This window comes from Topomyia yanbarensis, chromosome 1, assembly GCF_030247195.1.
Source record: "Topomyia yanbarensis strain Yona2022 chromosome 1, ASM3024719v1, whole genome shotgun sequence".
Taxonomy (NCBI): domain Eukaryota; kingdom Metazoa; phylum Arthropoda; class Insecta; order Diptera; family Culicidae; genus Topomyia; species Topomyia yanbarensis.
In genome coordinates, this window is record NC_080670.1 from 191,225,032 (window position 1) to 191,242,306 (window position 17,275).

Below are 17,275 nucleotides of genomic sequence, written 5' to 3' on the forward strand. Positions count from 1 at the left end.
AAGGGTAGCATTGAAACGTGAGATAAAGCGAAGAAAACCTATTTGCTTTAAAGAGTTGAGCCAGGGTGCTGACGCCAACGCCTGGTGCGACGTATCTTGTGTCACGATGGCAAAGATCAGAGGTCCCATGACGCCTCTGAAAATGTACCCCGATAAACTGAAGGTTTATCATAGAAGGGCTCTTTCCGGAGCACGATCCAATGATATGGCCGATTATACCGTATGGCGAGGTAGAGCGCGGGACAACGCCGAAGTGATACAAGACTCCAACGAGGAACTGTCGACGCATTGGCAAAGAGTTTAAAGGTGAAGAAAGCAACCGGATCAGATGGAATCTCCAACATCGTATTGAGAGCGGCAATCCAGACACTTCCGGATATGCTAAGAAAAGTGGTTCCGAAAGCTTCTAGACGAGGGCCACTTCCGTGACAAATGCTAGATACAGAAGTTTGTGCTACTGCCTCAACCAGGTCAGCCTTTCGAGGATCCACCGTTGTATAAACTAACAGGACTGCCGGATACGCTCGGGAAACTCTTGGAGAGGATTGTCTTTAACAGGCTGACAGCATTCATGGAAAGTGATAATGGGATGTCGGAAACCCAGTTTGGATCCCGGAAGTGATCGAGAGAGCCGATATGGAGCGGAAATAAAGAAGAGGAAATCGATAATGTGCCGTGATAACGATAGACGTCAAAAACGCGTTCAATAGCGCAAGCTGGGAAGCCATTGCGGAATCACTTCACAAAATGAGGGTCCCCAGCAGCCTGTGTACAATTTTAAGGAGTTATTTCCTGGACCGGGTCCTGATCTAATGAGACAAACGGAGGACAAAAATCAATTAGAATTACGGCAGGAGTCCCGCAAGGCTTTATCCTGGGTCTAACGCTATGGACCGGGATGAAAAACGGCGATCTGACGCTTAAGCTGCCTAGGAGCGTAGAGTCTCGAAGGTTACAGGTTCGAATCTCGCCTCTGGGGAAAGTTTTTCACATAACTGCTTTCGTTTCACTCACCATTATGATCAATTTTTCTCGTTGGATACCTCCAAAAAGTATTAAATAAAGTATTGGCACTTACGTCGAAGACCAAAATAAATTAATTTTTTTTTCGAGAGTAGTTTTACTGGAGCTGTAGAGATAGATTCTCGGAAGGGCTCCCCTTCAGAATCACATACTTCAATTTGCAGACGAGACAGGCAATGTCGCCCACTACAACACTGCTTTAGGCCAATTGTAGCGGGCCGTGATTCTGAATGTGATATTCATTGTACGGTTCAGGTATGTGCGGGCGTGGGGACTCGCGATCGCGTGTATCATCGCGAAGAGCTCGAGCATTTGTGCGTTAACGTGTTCGATCGCGTGTGCGTTGGTATGTCGCGTGTGCTAACGTGTATGTAACTTCGCGTGTACAAATTCTATTGAAAATAATAAAATCGAATTGTTAAATTGAAAACTCACTGAATTTTTAATAATCCGAGCAAGTTATTCAGTCACATTTACCCTCCCATGCGCCTTTCCAACCGTGTACATTTCACCAAAGCTGATAAAATAATTATGAAAGTGACGACATCAAATATTAATTCGCTCCGACAATAAAGTAAATATTTTATTTAAAGCGGCGGTAATTTTTCATCCTTCCCGACAGCCTGTTCATTTGCAACGTCAGCAATTTTTGATGCATCATATTTATCCTTCCTTATTTTCACTTTCATCCCACCAGGAAAACACCACCACCACCACCACCAGCAGCATCGCTAGTGACAACCGTGTGAAAAACAATGGAGATTGTCAACTGAGCCCATCATCATCCAGGTAAGTCCGTTCGGATTGCAAACAGAAGCCCTACCAGACCCCCGTAAAGTTGAATTGCGACGCGGATAAACGAGGGTTTGTACCCTCCGGGAGGGGACACACTTTTGATCTGGATTGGTCCACAAAAACCTCCGGAAGAAGAGGCACCACGACCGGACCGTTGTTGGGCGCACCGTCGTTGACCAGCTTCGCACGGCTCAATGGCTTTTTAATTTCCTGCTCTTTCTCGTTTTTCTCACATTCTCATCACCCTCGCATTCCAATTCTGGTCCGGTTCGGTCCGGTCCGGTCTGGTCTGGTCTGGTTCGATTTCTGGCAGGCATATTCGATTCGCGTGGGCATTCCGCAGCAACCAAACAGACAGAGAACTGTTGGGGCCCCGAAGCAAACTCGTCCGAAAAAAACCGGGTGAAAAATTCGGCGGCTAGTTACTTCTGGGAGTAATTTTCCACCACAGTTATTTCTGGGAGCAATCCGTTTGCCACCACACACCGCAGAAACAGAACCGCAAAATATTTCCCCCACTTGGTATAGGATGCAGGACACGCTGCACTGGATGAGAAGGCTTCTTTTTTTTATGGAGCACTTCTATTCTCGATTCTTTTGAGTTTGTGAAGGGTTCATTGCCGGTTTTACGAGTTGATCGCACAGGAACCGTTTGGCGAAGAGTGCTGGTGCTTGTTTTTTGGAGATTTGATTCCATTTTGCTGATTGTGACTCTGGATGGACGAAAGGGTGCAATAATTGAGGTCATGGATGGGCTCGTGTAGCGTTCAGTAGCTGCACTGAAACGGGATTCTAAACGGATCTTTAATGGGTTCCAGTTATTCAGTCTTGGTTCTTTTGATTAACGAACCACTTTTAATTTACGCTCTGAAATGGTACAAACAACGGTGAAAAGTGCCATGACAGTGTAAAACCGGATTCTTCGTTTTGTGTAGTGAAAAGCTTGAAAAAACACTGCATCAAAATATAATCAAACATTCGCTTGCATATGTCCAGTAACACTCGATTATATCAATTTGCAATTCGAATTGTCGAATACGAAAAAAAAACGAGGTTGACAACTGTCCAGAACATGCTTCTCCGAAAGGCAAAAAACCAACCTAAAAATATCCGGGGATCGGTAACGAAACACCGAATCGCCAACCAGCAGCCCCGGAATTATCTCCAAAACTCCGAGCTGTCGATGATGATTTGCATATTTACAAAACTGTTTCCTCTGCCAAACTCACACTTGCGGCGGTTGCAATAGAAAACGGATTAGAATCGGCTTCGGAATAGAACCAACCAACAAGCAAAAAAAAAAAAAAAATCCCACTGAAAATCCTATGGCTTCATTCTGCAGAGACAGTCGCGAGCGCTAGCTATTTGTTTATTTTCCGCTGGGTTTGAGCGCATCTGTCAACAACATCAACGCGCGGCGGACGATTCTTGGTTGCTAACCAACATGGTGGAATATCGCTGCAGTTTGTGCCATAGCAGGCGAGGTGTGAAAATGAGACGTTTTTATTCCAGCAGGTACATAAATTGAAAATTCATCGGTCCAATAAGCTACCTGGTTTTTTATCGGATTTTTTTTTTCAGGGATGTCGGGAAAATCAACACATTTGGATGTTGGTTTTTGGTCGAATTCGTGTTTTGTCGGACCAGCAATCAATCCTTAGATCGTCTAAATGTTCTGAGTAAGCCTAGCAAAGACTGGAAAATATCGTGCGGTGGTAGAGGATCAATAACGAGACCGGAATCCTATTAAGTGTATCGTTTCATGAATTATTATTAGATTTAAAATTGTGTGCAATGACGGGAAGATGTTTACGCTAGGTACATGCAATCAGTGCAGCGGAGCGGCAGGCATCTTCCCACTTACCGAGGAAATCCACATCCTGTCGCGCTGGTTTTGTTCAGAGCTGTTTTTCTTTCCTGAGGAGGGCGGAAAAACGAAAGCTATTAACGGGTGTTCAATAAAAAATTTCAACGATTTCAATACCTTTCTGTAATTAAAGTAAAGAGCGTGTTTTTTTCTCTTCAAGAGAATTGCTCGCTGGACACCCTAGAAATGGTTGGCATGTTTCTTTTCGCTCGGGTGCTGTCAGTTCAATCGAAGATGGCATCGAGACAGCAAGCACTCCGCGAGCGTGTTGTACGGTTTTACGAAACGCATGGCCATCTTGGAAAAAAAGTTTACGGTAGACCACTTTCGAGATGAAAACGTACCCGTGAGTACAGTTTACTGCATCCTGGCATCTCTTAGCGTGAAGCGGAAGGCCGGTAGCGGCCGTTCGGCGAAGATAATGACGAAGAAGAAGAAGGAAGCGTTGAAAAATCTCTTCGACAACAAGGGCGGAACGAGTTGCCGTGACGCCGACCAAGAATATCACTGCTGACATACCTTGACTTACCAAACGCTCAAGATGGAGGACATCATCTGTCGGTAGAAGACTCAGTTCCCCGAGTACATGGACGCGCAGATAGCGATCGTGAAATCGCAGTGCCGATGGATGACGAAGAACTACCGCGGGACGTCGTTCGTACTGGACGACGAAAGTTACTTACCGCTCTCGAAGACCCACATTCCAGGAAATGACAGCTACTATTCTAGCGACAAGACAGGCCACATCCCTCGAAGTATAATATACGTTTAAGCATAAATATGAAAAAAAAGTTATGCTGTACATCGCCATATTGGACAGAGGGATTTCAAAGTCGTTTAAGCCGAGCGGTCTGGCCATCAATCAACAAATGTACCAGGAGGAGTGTCTTGAGAAAATTCTTCTGCCGTTCTTAAAGGAGCATCATGCGGATGGGAAGTACGTCTTCTGACCGGACAAGGCGTCTTCCCATTACGTCAAGAAGACGCTGGAGTATCTGGAGCAGAAAATGATACCGTATGTGCCGAAAGAAAGGAACCCAACCAACTTGCCTCAGTGCCGTCTCATTGAGGATTTTTTGGCTCCCTCAGAGCCCTAGTGTACAAAAATAATTGGCGGGCCAAGGATACGAAGCAGTTGACCACCAGGATTTGGAATTGTAACCGGGAGATGGACGTCAGTGTCGTCCAGTGCTCTTGTGAGAGCATCGCGACTAAGTTGCGTCGTACGGCTGACCAGGGCCTCTTCTTGACGTTTTTTGAAGAATAAACATTATGTTTGTAATAAAAAATACTGAATTCGTTGAATTATTTTTATTTTTTAACCGCATTACAAATTTTTTTTAATTTTTTTGAACTCCCGTTAGGCGGAGGAAGTTGTCTACTAACCGTGGAAGCTCCTGCTCTTCTACTAGAGAAATAATCTTAACGCAAGACAAGTACTTAATATCACGCCCTCCTACCCTGGACAGGGATGAGGAAACCCTTCGTACATTACGTCCCTGCAACATAAATTAAGGGGACATGATAGGATAGCAGACCTTATTATTAGGGGCCATCAGAGAGCCCAGAAATGAGGAACAACACCTCCCCGTCGATCCATTCCTTATTCTGGAATAGGAAGTACTTGGAACAAACCCCAGTAACCTCGTGAGCGCAACAAAGAAGCCAAAAGGTTTACAGTAGTTGGTTAAGTTTATAGACTGCCGAAAAGTGGAGAGTATTTCTACCCAACCCTCGACACAGTTCAGGGCGTCATCTACGAACAAAGTTTTGAAAGAAGCCAAATTAGTGGAAGAGTTCAAGGCACTGGGAGTCACGAATGTTCGCCGAATAACAAAAATGCCTGACGGTAACCCGGCCAACACACCACTGGTCATGCTTTCCTTCTCTGGTTCTATCAGAGACTTCGGAATACCTGTGGACTGTTCTACTTCGCAGCAGTATCCGGTCGAAGTACCGTTGATATTCTTCAAGTGCAGTCGTTTCGGACATATGATACTCTTCTGTCCCAACTCAGCTGCTCAGAGGAATTGCTGTCAACGACATGTGACTTCCAAAGCCTTTGCCTCAACTGCGAACAAGGACACTCTACCCGTAATTGGAAGTGTTCCAAGTTTATGGAGGAAGAACTGAGAACTAAGATCAGAATCGATAAAAATCTCATATTTCCCCAACGGTCACAACTTTTAAAAATAAACGGCAACACTGCCCCAACTACGCCAGCATCGCTACAGCCTCAAACCCTACAAAATGAGCTAACAACTCTAAAGCAAAGCAAGGTTCTTAGTTTAAAGCAACAAAAACAGCTGCAAGCGGCCTTGACAAAGATATCGAAACTGTGGCATGCCGTCAGCGAGCTCCACCAAAAGCCAGAGTCGTAGCAATTCTGTTTTGTGTATGTGTGTGGGGGGGGGGGGGCAAAGTTGCAATATTCTTCAGAGTTGACCTGCGAACTTCAGATCATGAACGGTAACGTTCTTCCAATACACCTTGAATTTGTGCAGAACCTGGACGATCTGCAGCTAGTAGTATTCTGTGCTCCAGTGGCCTGGGCGGTACCTTAGGAATTAGGCGGCACCTGGACCAGACAGGGTGTCCAAATGTTTTGGTACAGGTAGCCCATCGTTGTACATTCCACGATGGCTGTATGTTTCAACAGGGCGTTACGAGAACTACGCTTATTGCCGGATTTCATCGCCCGTGGTACCACAATTTTCCTCTCCAAGGACAGCAACACATCCAACCCATCAAAGTACAGACCAACTACCTGTCTAGCAAGTCTGCAGAAGATCCTGAGCACCATCATCACCCGAAAAAAATCAAGTAATCAAAGATGCAATCATTTTTGGACAAGCAGTGTGTAACCAACAGAACCTTAGTATGGTCTATATCGATTACAAGAAGACAACGACTCCATACCGCCCTCTTTCCTCATGAAGGTTTGGAGATATACACAGGTGATCTTGCAGTCGTGAGGTTCCTGCGGCAGATGATGGACAGGTAGATAACAACACTGCATCTCAGAATAGGAGAAGACGTATTGTGGTCTACAACACCCCGTACCTTGAGGGGAGTTCGAAGGCGATTCCTTTAGCCCGCTTTGGTTTTGTTTGGCGATGAACCACCTCAATAGGACACTAAATTGAAACGGGTATCGCAATCAGATAAGGTATGGAGAAAGCTCACCGGACGAGGTGACCCATACCATCTTCTACATGGACGATCTCAAGATCTTCATCTAACCAACCAGAACTCAGAAGATCTAGTCGCCAAAAGGAAAAGGGCACCAGGAAAAAAGCACCAACAATTCCAGAAGCTTCAACTCCAAAACCACCCCAGTTTTGACCCTGCTCACACCTTACATGGACGCCATCATGTCTTGGTTCCGCTGTAGTTCCACAGCATCACTCAAAACGGCAAGAACCTCCAATGGTCGTTAATTGCGCGGACGGCATCTCCGAGCAAGCTCAACAAAGTACAACCGCTCAACGCAGTAGTCGGCAGACAACAGTAGCGTCAACATTCAATAGTCGAAACCAAACAAACAACACTCCTGCGTCGACCCTGACTGGGGAGATTCCGGGTTCTCCGATCTATCCTCGGCGGATTCTAGTAGACAAGATAAAAAGTAACCGACCGCGTCTAAATCCATTCAGCCAATAGCATCTAGACGGCACCTTGCCGTCAATAAGATCTACAGAAGTACAGATCTACAACGCAGTAACAATAGCCCGGTTACTGAGCACGCCAGCCGAACAATTCACAGCCATCAGCTTCTGGTTGACCTAGAATACCTAGGAAAACATTCAACGGCAGATGCCCCTGACCAAGAATACCACCGGTTTGACCGATTTCCCCTTGGCGGTAGCCGGTATGGGGGTTTTGAAGTACTTCTCGCAAGACTCGTTGGTCCAATAAAAAGTAAACAGCAATCCCAGTACAGCTTCAGCTCCATCGCTAGTTGTTCTTGGCATTCAGTTCGGCTTCGTCACAGGGACAAGACCATGACTTGGGAAATACCAGAAACAACTGTTGAATCCCCGACGGTTGCCGGCGCGGGAAACCCAAGGTCTTCACGAGTATGCTCCATCAACCCCATAGCTCGATCCTATCGATTTGACACAGATGTATCCATTTCAACCATCGGAGGGAACATCCGCCTCTACTCCTAGAGCTATATTACAAAAACCTACCATCGATCACCTAATTCGGACATAATTACTAGCATAAAGAAACCGGGTTGTTCTCGGGCATCGAACCCTCTGAACGATGGATACAGAAAGCAAACATCACAAGCAACTTATCCCGGCTGTTAACTGGAACCTCTTCCAGTTTCGGAGAGACACGAACTGAGGAGCAGCCGCTGGACACTCAGACAGCCGAGATAGAAGGTTGCGTCCTGGCCTTAGCGAAAATCTAGGAGATCTACAAATCCACATCGCACACAAAGCTCCCATTTGCCTTGTCATTCAAGACACATATAAGAAGCACCACAGGCCCGTCTCCATAGTCTGGGCGCAAGTCTACTTAGGAATGCGGCAAAGGAACAACATCTTCCAGAAAGTGTGAACATCCCATCGTGAACTGTACTCCTTAGCACTGAATTGATACAAGTAGTCCGCATACAAGTATACATCCCAGTATCCCAAGCAGGGTTAGAGACTTGCTGAAGAAACTTCAGAATTTTATAAATCAACTTCCGCCACCCTTTGTACTTATGGGTGAATTCAACGCACATCATATCGTGGAGAGGGGGAGACCCAAAGTAGTTATCGGTGCGGGTATAAAATCCTGGAAGTAACTGAAAAGCCAAACACCAACGTCGGAGGAGCCTCATTCCTCATAGGAATTGATAGTCGATGGATCCCGACAAAGGATGTTCCCTATACGAATCACCCACGGAAGACGCCCTATCTCAATAACAAAATCATGACGAAGATGTAATCGAATTCAACGGGAACTACACGCCCGAAGCCATTGCAAAACATTTCTGTTAAACCGCCTCGGCAAACATTCCTCGAACTTGCGGAACCTCCCCGTGAAGAGCAATCCACTGGTGTAACAACGAGGTTGCAGCTGTTCTGAAAACCCGACGAAAATCCCCTAGACTGTTTCAAAAAATCTCACAAGAACATCAACTATAGGAAGAACGCGCAACCAACTATCGAAGAAATCAGCTCAGGAACCAGGGAAGAAAGATGATTGTGGAAGCCACAGCAGCAAGTTGGAGGGATTTTCTCGATGACATTGTCCCGATTTTCTTCACCTGGAAGCGCTGAAGAAGGATCAACGCACTTAGCGGCAAAATTAGATAGGTTCATGTCAAAGGAACAACCATTTTGAACCCTACCGACGTAGCGAACTAGATCGGGACCTATTTCCGGAAGTCCGACGAATCTCCACCTCCATTCTTTAAAAGATGTACAGCCGGCATAGAAGCAACTACAGTTCGCCGTACAGTCAACCGTTTTCCAGAATGGAACTCACCACTGCATTAAGCGTCGAACGAGGGAAATCGGCTGGACACGGCGATATTGAAAGCAGCTCTATTCTATCTATCTAGTTTGGACATGTGGAAACCATCAACTTGATCAGCTGTACAGCTAAACCAATGGAGAGATTAGTAAACCGGAACCTCATAACCTTTTCGGAGGAGGTATACTACCTCAACTTGCGGCAATTTGAATTTAGAAAGGATAGCTGCTAGTTGCTCTTGGAATTCAGTTCGGATTCGCCACAGGGCCAAGATCCCGACTTGGGAAGAACCGGACACAGCTATTGAATGCGTGGAGAACCCTGGGTCTTCACCGGTAAGTTCCATCAACCCCATAGCTCGATCGCATTCATCTGTCACATTCTGCTTTCCTTCAGAACCCTATGGCCTTGAAACAGCTGTATCCACGTAAACCATCGGAGACAACTAAGGAAACATACGCCCCTTCTACTCCTCGAGCTACATCAGAAAAACCTACCATCGATCACCTAATTCTGTCATAATTATCGGCGCAAAGGAACCTCCACGATCTGGACGCAAGTATAGCTTGAGCTTGTGCTATCACCCCTGACTGCACTCCGTAATCGATCTGGACTAGCTGAAGTTGCACAGGGAATAAGTAGATAATTACGCTTGGGAATAGCCAAACATCTTTCAATGTGCAAACTCCTGGTAATCCTTAAGTGTTTATTGAGTAATACCGGCGCCAGCCAGGCTCGAACGTAGATCGCGGAAGGAAAGGGAATGTTAGTCCGATACTTGCTTTTGCTAGAGGCCGTATATGCTACTGCGCACTCCACAAGTATCGCGGGAGAAGGATATATGGTAAGTATAGAAGTTGGATTCTACTTCTTCTTTATCGACACCAGAGAGGTGACTTCACTATATCTGGACTAAATATCGATCCATCAACTCATGAACCGGAGACCAACGGCTTTACTTTCCTTCCGAAGGAAGAGGTGACCACAGATTTTATCACCTCAGAAAAATCTCAACGACCTCGGCTGGAATCGAACCCAGGCCAATTGGAATGAATGGCGGTCACGCTTACTACTCAACCACCAGCGCCGTCAGGTCTCCATGATCTGAAGTTTCAACGTTTTCTCTAGCAAAGGAGGATGCTAAAGTAGCTGTCGGCGCTGAAATGAGATCCTCAAAGTAGCCGAAAAGTCAAAAGCCATCATCCTCAACACCGGAGAAACCACATTCCTCACTCAATAATGAATGAAGAATCATTGAAGATACATTTGAAACAGCTCTCAAATCTAACGAGATTTACACTCCCGAAGCCATTGCGAAACATATTGTCTCCGCAAGCATTCCCCGAACTTCCGGTCCATCAGCTTGTTCAGCTGTATGGCTAAACTACTGAAGAGATTAGTAAACCGGGAGGGAAACTACCTCGACCTCCGGCAATTTGTCTTAAAAAAAACTCGTCTCAGGTACCGACTAAATCCCTAAAGGAGTTTCCGAAGCAGTTACTCGACGTTTGAATACTTTCGGTTGTTCAACGAATTCACGATTATTCAGATTATTCAGATTACCAGATTACCAGGGTACGTTTCAGCAACTAACGCTTGCTTTTTGTTTGCAGGATCCAGCCCAATATACAACCAATATTTCGCTGCGGGTGGATGTAAAGCGATAAACCGAACCGACCTATAGCTCAGATCAATGGATTTAGTTCCCTTCTGAGCGGTTGGTTCAGCAACGTGTCCGTAGTTTCCGCGACTTCGTTTGATAGCCTGCTTTGGCCAGTTGGGAGTGCTAGGCAGATGGGGGGTTAATCGTTCTATCCAGGGCCACCAGCATCATGTTGTCTGCGTACACAAAGATGTAGACACCCCCTGGACAGCGTGGCGTAGAGCGAGTTCATACTTACCAAGAAGAGGATAACAGGCAGTACCGAGCCTTGGGGCCCTCCATTGGTATCGCGGAACTCGTCGGAAAGTTTGCCGCCAAGCCGCAGATCCGAAAGACTCGGCTTGTTAAAAAAAATTTCTGCGAGGGCGCTGAGATTTCCGTTCCGTGTATACCCCACCGCGTTGAGGTTGTTGCAGAGTGCCTTCGCGCCAGCTAGTGTTGTACGCTATTGCCACGTATAGTATGACGATGTCGGCCTGGAGGTTTTCGTATCTTGCTTTGCCGTATATTTCCTCGCCAGAGCACAGGTGCGCTCCGATCCCGAGCCCCTTCCGAAAAGCGAATCAGTTTCTCCTCTTCCAGTCATATGGTCAACCGCTGGTTGATCATCCCCTCCAGTGTCTTGACGGTACGTGATAGGAGGCTTATTGGTCGGAAGTTGCTTGGGGTGCGAGTGCCATGCCTTTTTTTGGGGAATAGGGACTACGTGAGTCAATTTCCAATCTTCGGAAGCGCCTTCCCAGATCGTGTTGAAGGTGTCTAGCAGAACCCTTTTGTCTCCCGGGGTAGCCCATCTGAGGGCGGCGGTGAGTTTCGCTCCGGTAAAGGGTCTGCTGTAGGGGATTGTAGAGTATGGCGTGGACATAGTAGAGGAGGCTACAAGTCTGCTTTTTCACCACGGGAAAGTGGCTGGCAAGACGTCGTTAGCGGAGGGTGCGTTGAAGTGCCATCCTATACTGTCCGCGAGTATCTCAGATTCAGTGATGGTGGTGTCATGGAGCAGCCACTTTGTTCGTATTTACTGTTGACCCGTATCCACAGCTCCAAACAGTTGGGGAGATGGGGTGGATGCCGTTCAAGAGATTCATTCAGCTGATTTTCTTAGCCGCTTGGATGATTTTCCTTGCGCTATTCCGTAACTTCCTGGAGTTATCCGCTTTTTGGTTCCTAAGAGGATGGTTGGGCAGTGTTATCTGCAGGATCCGGAGAGCTTCGTTGATGACGGCGACTTGCGGGTTCCACCACTGTACGGCACGGGCGTGGTGGGGGTTACATTCTTCAGCCGCGTGTTGACGATCACTTCCGACAGTTTGGCCGGCAAGTACGTGAGGTGCCGTTCGAGGTGGAACTGTATGGCGACGTCGTAAGCCACCCAGTCCGCATTTCCGTACAGCCAGCGTCTGCGGTGGGAGGTTTTGGATGAGAGGCAGTTTATGAGTAACTTGATTGGAATGTGATCGCTCCCGGCTGTGTCGTTCGCCGCGGACCAACCACATATCCCGGCGATGGAGCTGGAAGCAAAGGTGACGCGTGGAGGGCGGAGGCGGCGTTTCCGCGTATAAACGTTGCACTACCATCGTCGAGTATCACGGCGTCGATTTCCTCGATAAATCTAACGATCTCGTTGCCTCGGTGGTGTGGTAGGTGTTAAGGTACCCCACGACGATGAATGGGCCTGGAACCTGGTTGACCGGGCTCGTTAATTTGTTTCGTATGATGATGGCCCCTTGTGGAAGCTAGATGTATACGATGGAACAGATGATGGGGGTCAATTGCGATCAGCTCGGTGTAAAGAGAGAGGTGCACTTTGATGGCCAGGCGAAGGATTTGGTTGTCTAGCCATCTCCCATTCGTATCGATTCCCGAACCATGGGGATACCGATGTGCACGTCAGTTTCCCACTGCACATCGTGCGTGGATAGGACTGACCCCGGGTAGTTGGTCGTCATGACACTGGAGCGGTTATGCGGTGGGCCACCTGGAATGGGTTGGGAGCCATACGGCTCAGCGCTACTGATTCGCGGTTTCGAACGCTGTGCAAAGATAGTAGGCGTGGATCACGGATTTGTTCATCTCCGTCCCGTGTGCTACCTATGACTGCTATCTCCCTCTGTTGTTAGTGGTATTTCCTGGGACTTGTCACTCCCGGAAGTCTACCGCCGGGAACTAGTGAAGTAGTAGATCGAGATCAAGGAGCTGAATGATTCACGGAAACAGGAGCCAAATGGCTGATGAAATCGGCAGCCAAACCGCTCAACTGAGGCGAGAGCTGAAGGACGACGTAATCGATGGAGACGAAAAGCTACTTCAAGTGAGGCTCCGAAGTAGCTGCGGAAAATTCTTGAGCAAAAAAAAAGTGGCGCGACTAGAAGAGGCCCTACGATGTAATACATTGATGTAGTTCCATGGGGAAAAAGTGAGTCGTGAGCCCCGCACAGTGCCTGTACACTATAGGCCAGACTTATTTTGGTATTTTGGTAGTTATGGTATTCTTAAGGGACTGTTTGGTGTTTGAACCACTGACAACCCAACGGGGGTCCATAAAGAAGACAATGAAGGCGTTGGACGACTGAAGAAATCGTGACTAAACGATTGATGTTCCGGAGGAGTCACAGCATTTGTATCTACCTGCTATCCTCGATCGCTGTTCAGTGTTCAAAGGCGGAAGTGGCCATAATATATCGTGGTTACGTGGACAATTATTTGACAGTGTCAACCGGGCGCATTATCCAAAAAAGGGGCGGGTTTGATATCCGGAACTGGGTTTCCAATGCAGCTGAAGTTCCCCGAAGACTGGGAGCAGAAAAGCAAGCCAAACCAATACACTGTAGTGGGGATAAGGAGAGTAGTAGTACACGGGCTCTTGGCATTAGATGGGATTGAAAAATGGACGAGTTCGAATTCTCAGAGATTATGAAGTACTTGTAGGACGAGAAACGACCCATGACGAGATTCTTTAGACAAAGTGGGGCTCCCTCTGAGTGGTTACGGAGTGCGGTTCAACGAGAAATTGCTCTCGTATTTGCCGGAAGAGAAATGATCCAACAGGATGATGCCGTTTGATGAAACGAGTAAAGAATACTGTTCCAAGAACTGGTAGACGTCAAGGCTAATTATCGGTGGGCAACGCTGGCGAGAGTGCTTGCAAGGGTAGTTCGCTTCATCGTGAATTATCGGCTAAAAAATAAAGGTAACTTCGAAAGCCACGGAGAAACAACAGCGATCGATCGATGGCCGTCCTGAAACCGCTCCCGCTCTTCCTAACTCCTGAGATCGATAACAATCCGGCGAAATCATTAGTGTTTCGCTTGATTTCCGGACGAAATGAGCGCAGTAATAAAGAATCTCAATCTGAAGTTGGGACAGATGCCGTCGAAAATACAGCGGTTGAGGACCCTGATTAAGCTATCTTCTGCACCGGGCGACGAAGGTGTGTTGTGGATGGGCGCAAGGCTCGAAAAGGCTGGCGGTACACTCCTACCATGTAAGGTTTGGATGAATCATGAGACGAGTCGCGCCAGAAGTTCTGGACTCCGAATATCCGGCGTGGCGATCCTGGAAGTAACGCGAGAGTGTGTGTGGTGCAAAGTCCATAGATTTCGTCCACAAGTACCGCGGATGGCTCCGTTCCCGGTCCCATGCAGCTCGGTTGGCGTAGACTATTCACCATCAGTTGGCGTATCGGTGGGAAGAAAATGAGAGAAACGAAGGGGTAGCTGTGTCTACATGCCTCAGAGGTATCAGAGCTTGGCTCAGTGAACTATCTGACAATTTTTAAGAAGTGTCAACAAAGAGGTGCAGATAACGCTATATAGTGAGAGGTCCGTTCCGTGAAGGAAGCAATGAAGTCGTTGGACGATTGCAGAACCCTGGTAGACGAGATTCTGGTGACGACGCTGGCGAAAGCAGAGGGCTTGATATACGTCCTCTCATGTGCATGCCTTAGGAGTCCATCGACAGCGACATCTTCGACAGCTTGATCGCAGAGCAGTGGTAGAGCCATTTGTGCCACTTGTAAAGGACTTAAACTCTGACAAAATAAAGTGAATGGAACCCGATAGAGAACGAGGCAGTCCGAATGGTGTTGGTTCCGCGAATCGATGGTGTACGTTACGGGGTATACTTTGCAGAGAACCTAGTCGTTGACTTTTGGGCAGACTCCGTATTCGCGGCCTTCGTGCAATTGCGCGTATCGGGCATTCAAGGAGAATAGCGACTGAAGATCGCGTAACCTAGAAATCAACAATGCATTCGGTCATGATTCGGACTATCCGGATTTTACGGCCACGATAATTTTAATGACGTTCGCATAAATAACCTGGTTGACGATCCCGGTCATAATGAAAATAATGCTTTTCATGCCACAGGTACAGACAGCCTGCTCAACAAAGTATTTCTTAGCGAACTTCGACATTTTCAAATGCTTGAGAATGCCTACCAGCTGTCTGGACTGTTTGCCGTAGAAAACTTTAGCCACTATAAGAGTTCGAATGTTTTGCAATACCCGAGCAAAATTTTGATGCGGTCCTCTTTTTGCTTGGGCGCCATTTTGATAATCGAAGCGCAAATGTCGCAAGGTTTTTCTTGTAAAGAAATGCGTCAAGTTTAAGTCGACCACGTCTCGAGTCAAGGCGGCTCAGACCAAACCAGAATATGTCATCAGTAATTTGTTCTGGTGGTTTCCGGCGGAATGGTTCAATACGGAAACCATCGGATGTAACCTTATTTCAGCATATTGAATGTGACAGCGCACTACGTGTGTAGAGTGATGTAGCTATAATGCCTCACGATAGTCTCGAAGCATAGCAAAAGAAATGTTTTATGTTGCGGGATGATTAGATAACATACGATTAAGGAAAGCTACACTCGATGAAATGTAGCTCTTCAGGATTGCGAAAAAATACCCATTTTTTACTTGTTTTGATTTTCATGACAGTGATGCCTGCTGTACAAAGATGTCATCCATTACATGGGCTAATCTAAAACGATCGCGTTCAGCTTGTCTACATCTTCGCAGTTCCCGCACCATCAAATTATCCCTTTACTAATAAAAAAAACTGTCACATATTTTTTAACTAGAACTGGTGGCTACTTTCAATCCGCCCTATTGTAATGCGGGAAACACTTTCCGCTAGCCACCTTCAGATGGCGTAAGATTTGTCTTCAAAATATAAAAAAATGTGTTCACAACATTTCACAAGTCTTCTAGCATCTCTGTTCGAGACCTTCATTTGTTGTTTACCTTTTTTCTGTCAGTGTCATTCTAACAGAGCATGATACCTATCAAAAGCATTCTAATCCAGGAAAATCTCTTCGAATCCTCGAACAAGGGCCATTGACACTTCTCGTGTTCGGTTGGAGTGACGCTGATAGACAAGTGCTAAACAGAAGATTGAGACCCATTTGACATTTCTCAACGAACTTCTAATAAAATAAAATAGATAAACAAAAACGGGTGTTAGGTTTTCAATTTCCACCGTCCCTATTTTCTCAGACGACAAAGTAGTAACAGACTCCAACATTGTCATCCGCCATTTTTCATCTGCTCCAATTTGCCCGCCCGAGAATGCAACAAGTTAATTCCATTTCCCAAAAAAGGCGACCCCAACCCTTCAGCCATTTTCCCGTCGTGTAATGTCATTCTTTACACCCCTCGGTAAAAGGGTGCTGATTCCGGGGATGCAAGAAGCGGAAAAAAAACTTTTTCATAGCGCTGGCGACCAGCGGTCGTATCAATTATCAAAACAACTCTCCGGGTGGGCGAGCCGGCTTCGTTTCTGACCTTGTCATCACGCCACCTACTGGAGAGCGAACGCGAAACAGCGCGTTTCTTTCCGATGGAAACGATATAGTTTTACGGAAGGGGGGCGGAATGTTGAGGAATTCAAGAATAGTAGAGGGTATAGTTTGGTAAGTAGTACGAAATCAATTCTTGCGTACTCGCAATCCAGTCCAATGTCGGTCGTCGGGTGTGTCTTGATTTCCGCACGGACAGATTACTAATCTTTGACTCGACGAAAAGATGCTGAGCAGTGATGCCAGATAACATTGCCGCAAATAGTAACCACAAATCAATCATTTCCCGACACGCGTACGACTATGGTATATAAGCTACTTGTCCAAATTCACTTTGAGAGGATATTCCGAACACCGTACACGCAGAACTTTATTTAGTCATTTTTGACATAATTTTCTATCTGCTTCTCTCTTCTGCTGTAAATTTTATTGAACACATTCGGTTTATTCACTCGTTGAATGACTGCCAGTCTGTGACAAAATATTGTTAATTAAAGCAATGACATTACAAGAATGTTTATGAATTTGGCAACACTGTAGTTGACATCAACCTATCAAGGCACAGGCAACGAGAAACTGAATCAAGCAAGATTTTGAGTGGCTTTCCTTGCTTTGTCCTCACTTTTATGATCACCGACAAATAGGACAATATAATG

General features: G+C 46.5%; 1 protein-coding gene across 7 annotated transcripts in view; it reads left to right on the plus strand.

Annotated features, from left to right (window-relative positions):
- The window catches only part of LOC131685169 (sex determination protein fruitless), a 624,000-nt gene that overhangs the window by 91,937 nt on the left and 514,788 nt on the right, over positions 1-17,275 (plus strand). For all 7 annotated transcript variants that reach the window (XM_058968683.1, XM_058968704.1, XM_058968721.1 and 4 more), the window contains one exon: positions 1,721-1,812. The gene's annotated coding sequence lies outside the window, so the exon portion shown is untranslated. The remainder of the gene's footprint in view (positions 1-1,720; positions 1,813-17,275) is intronic.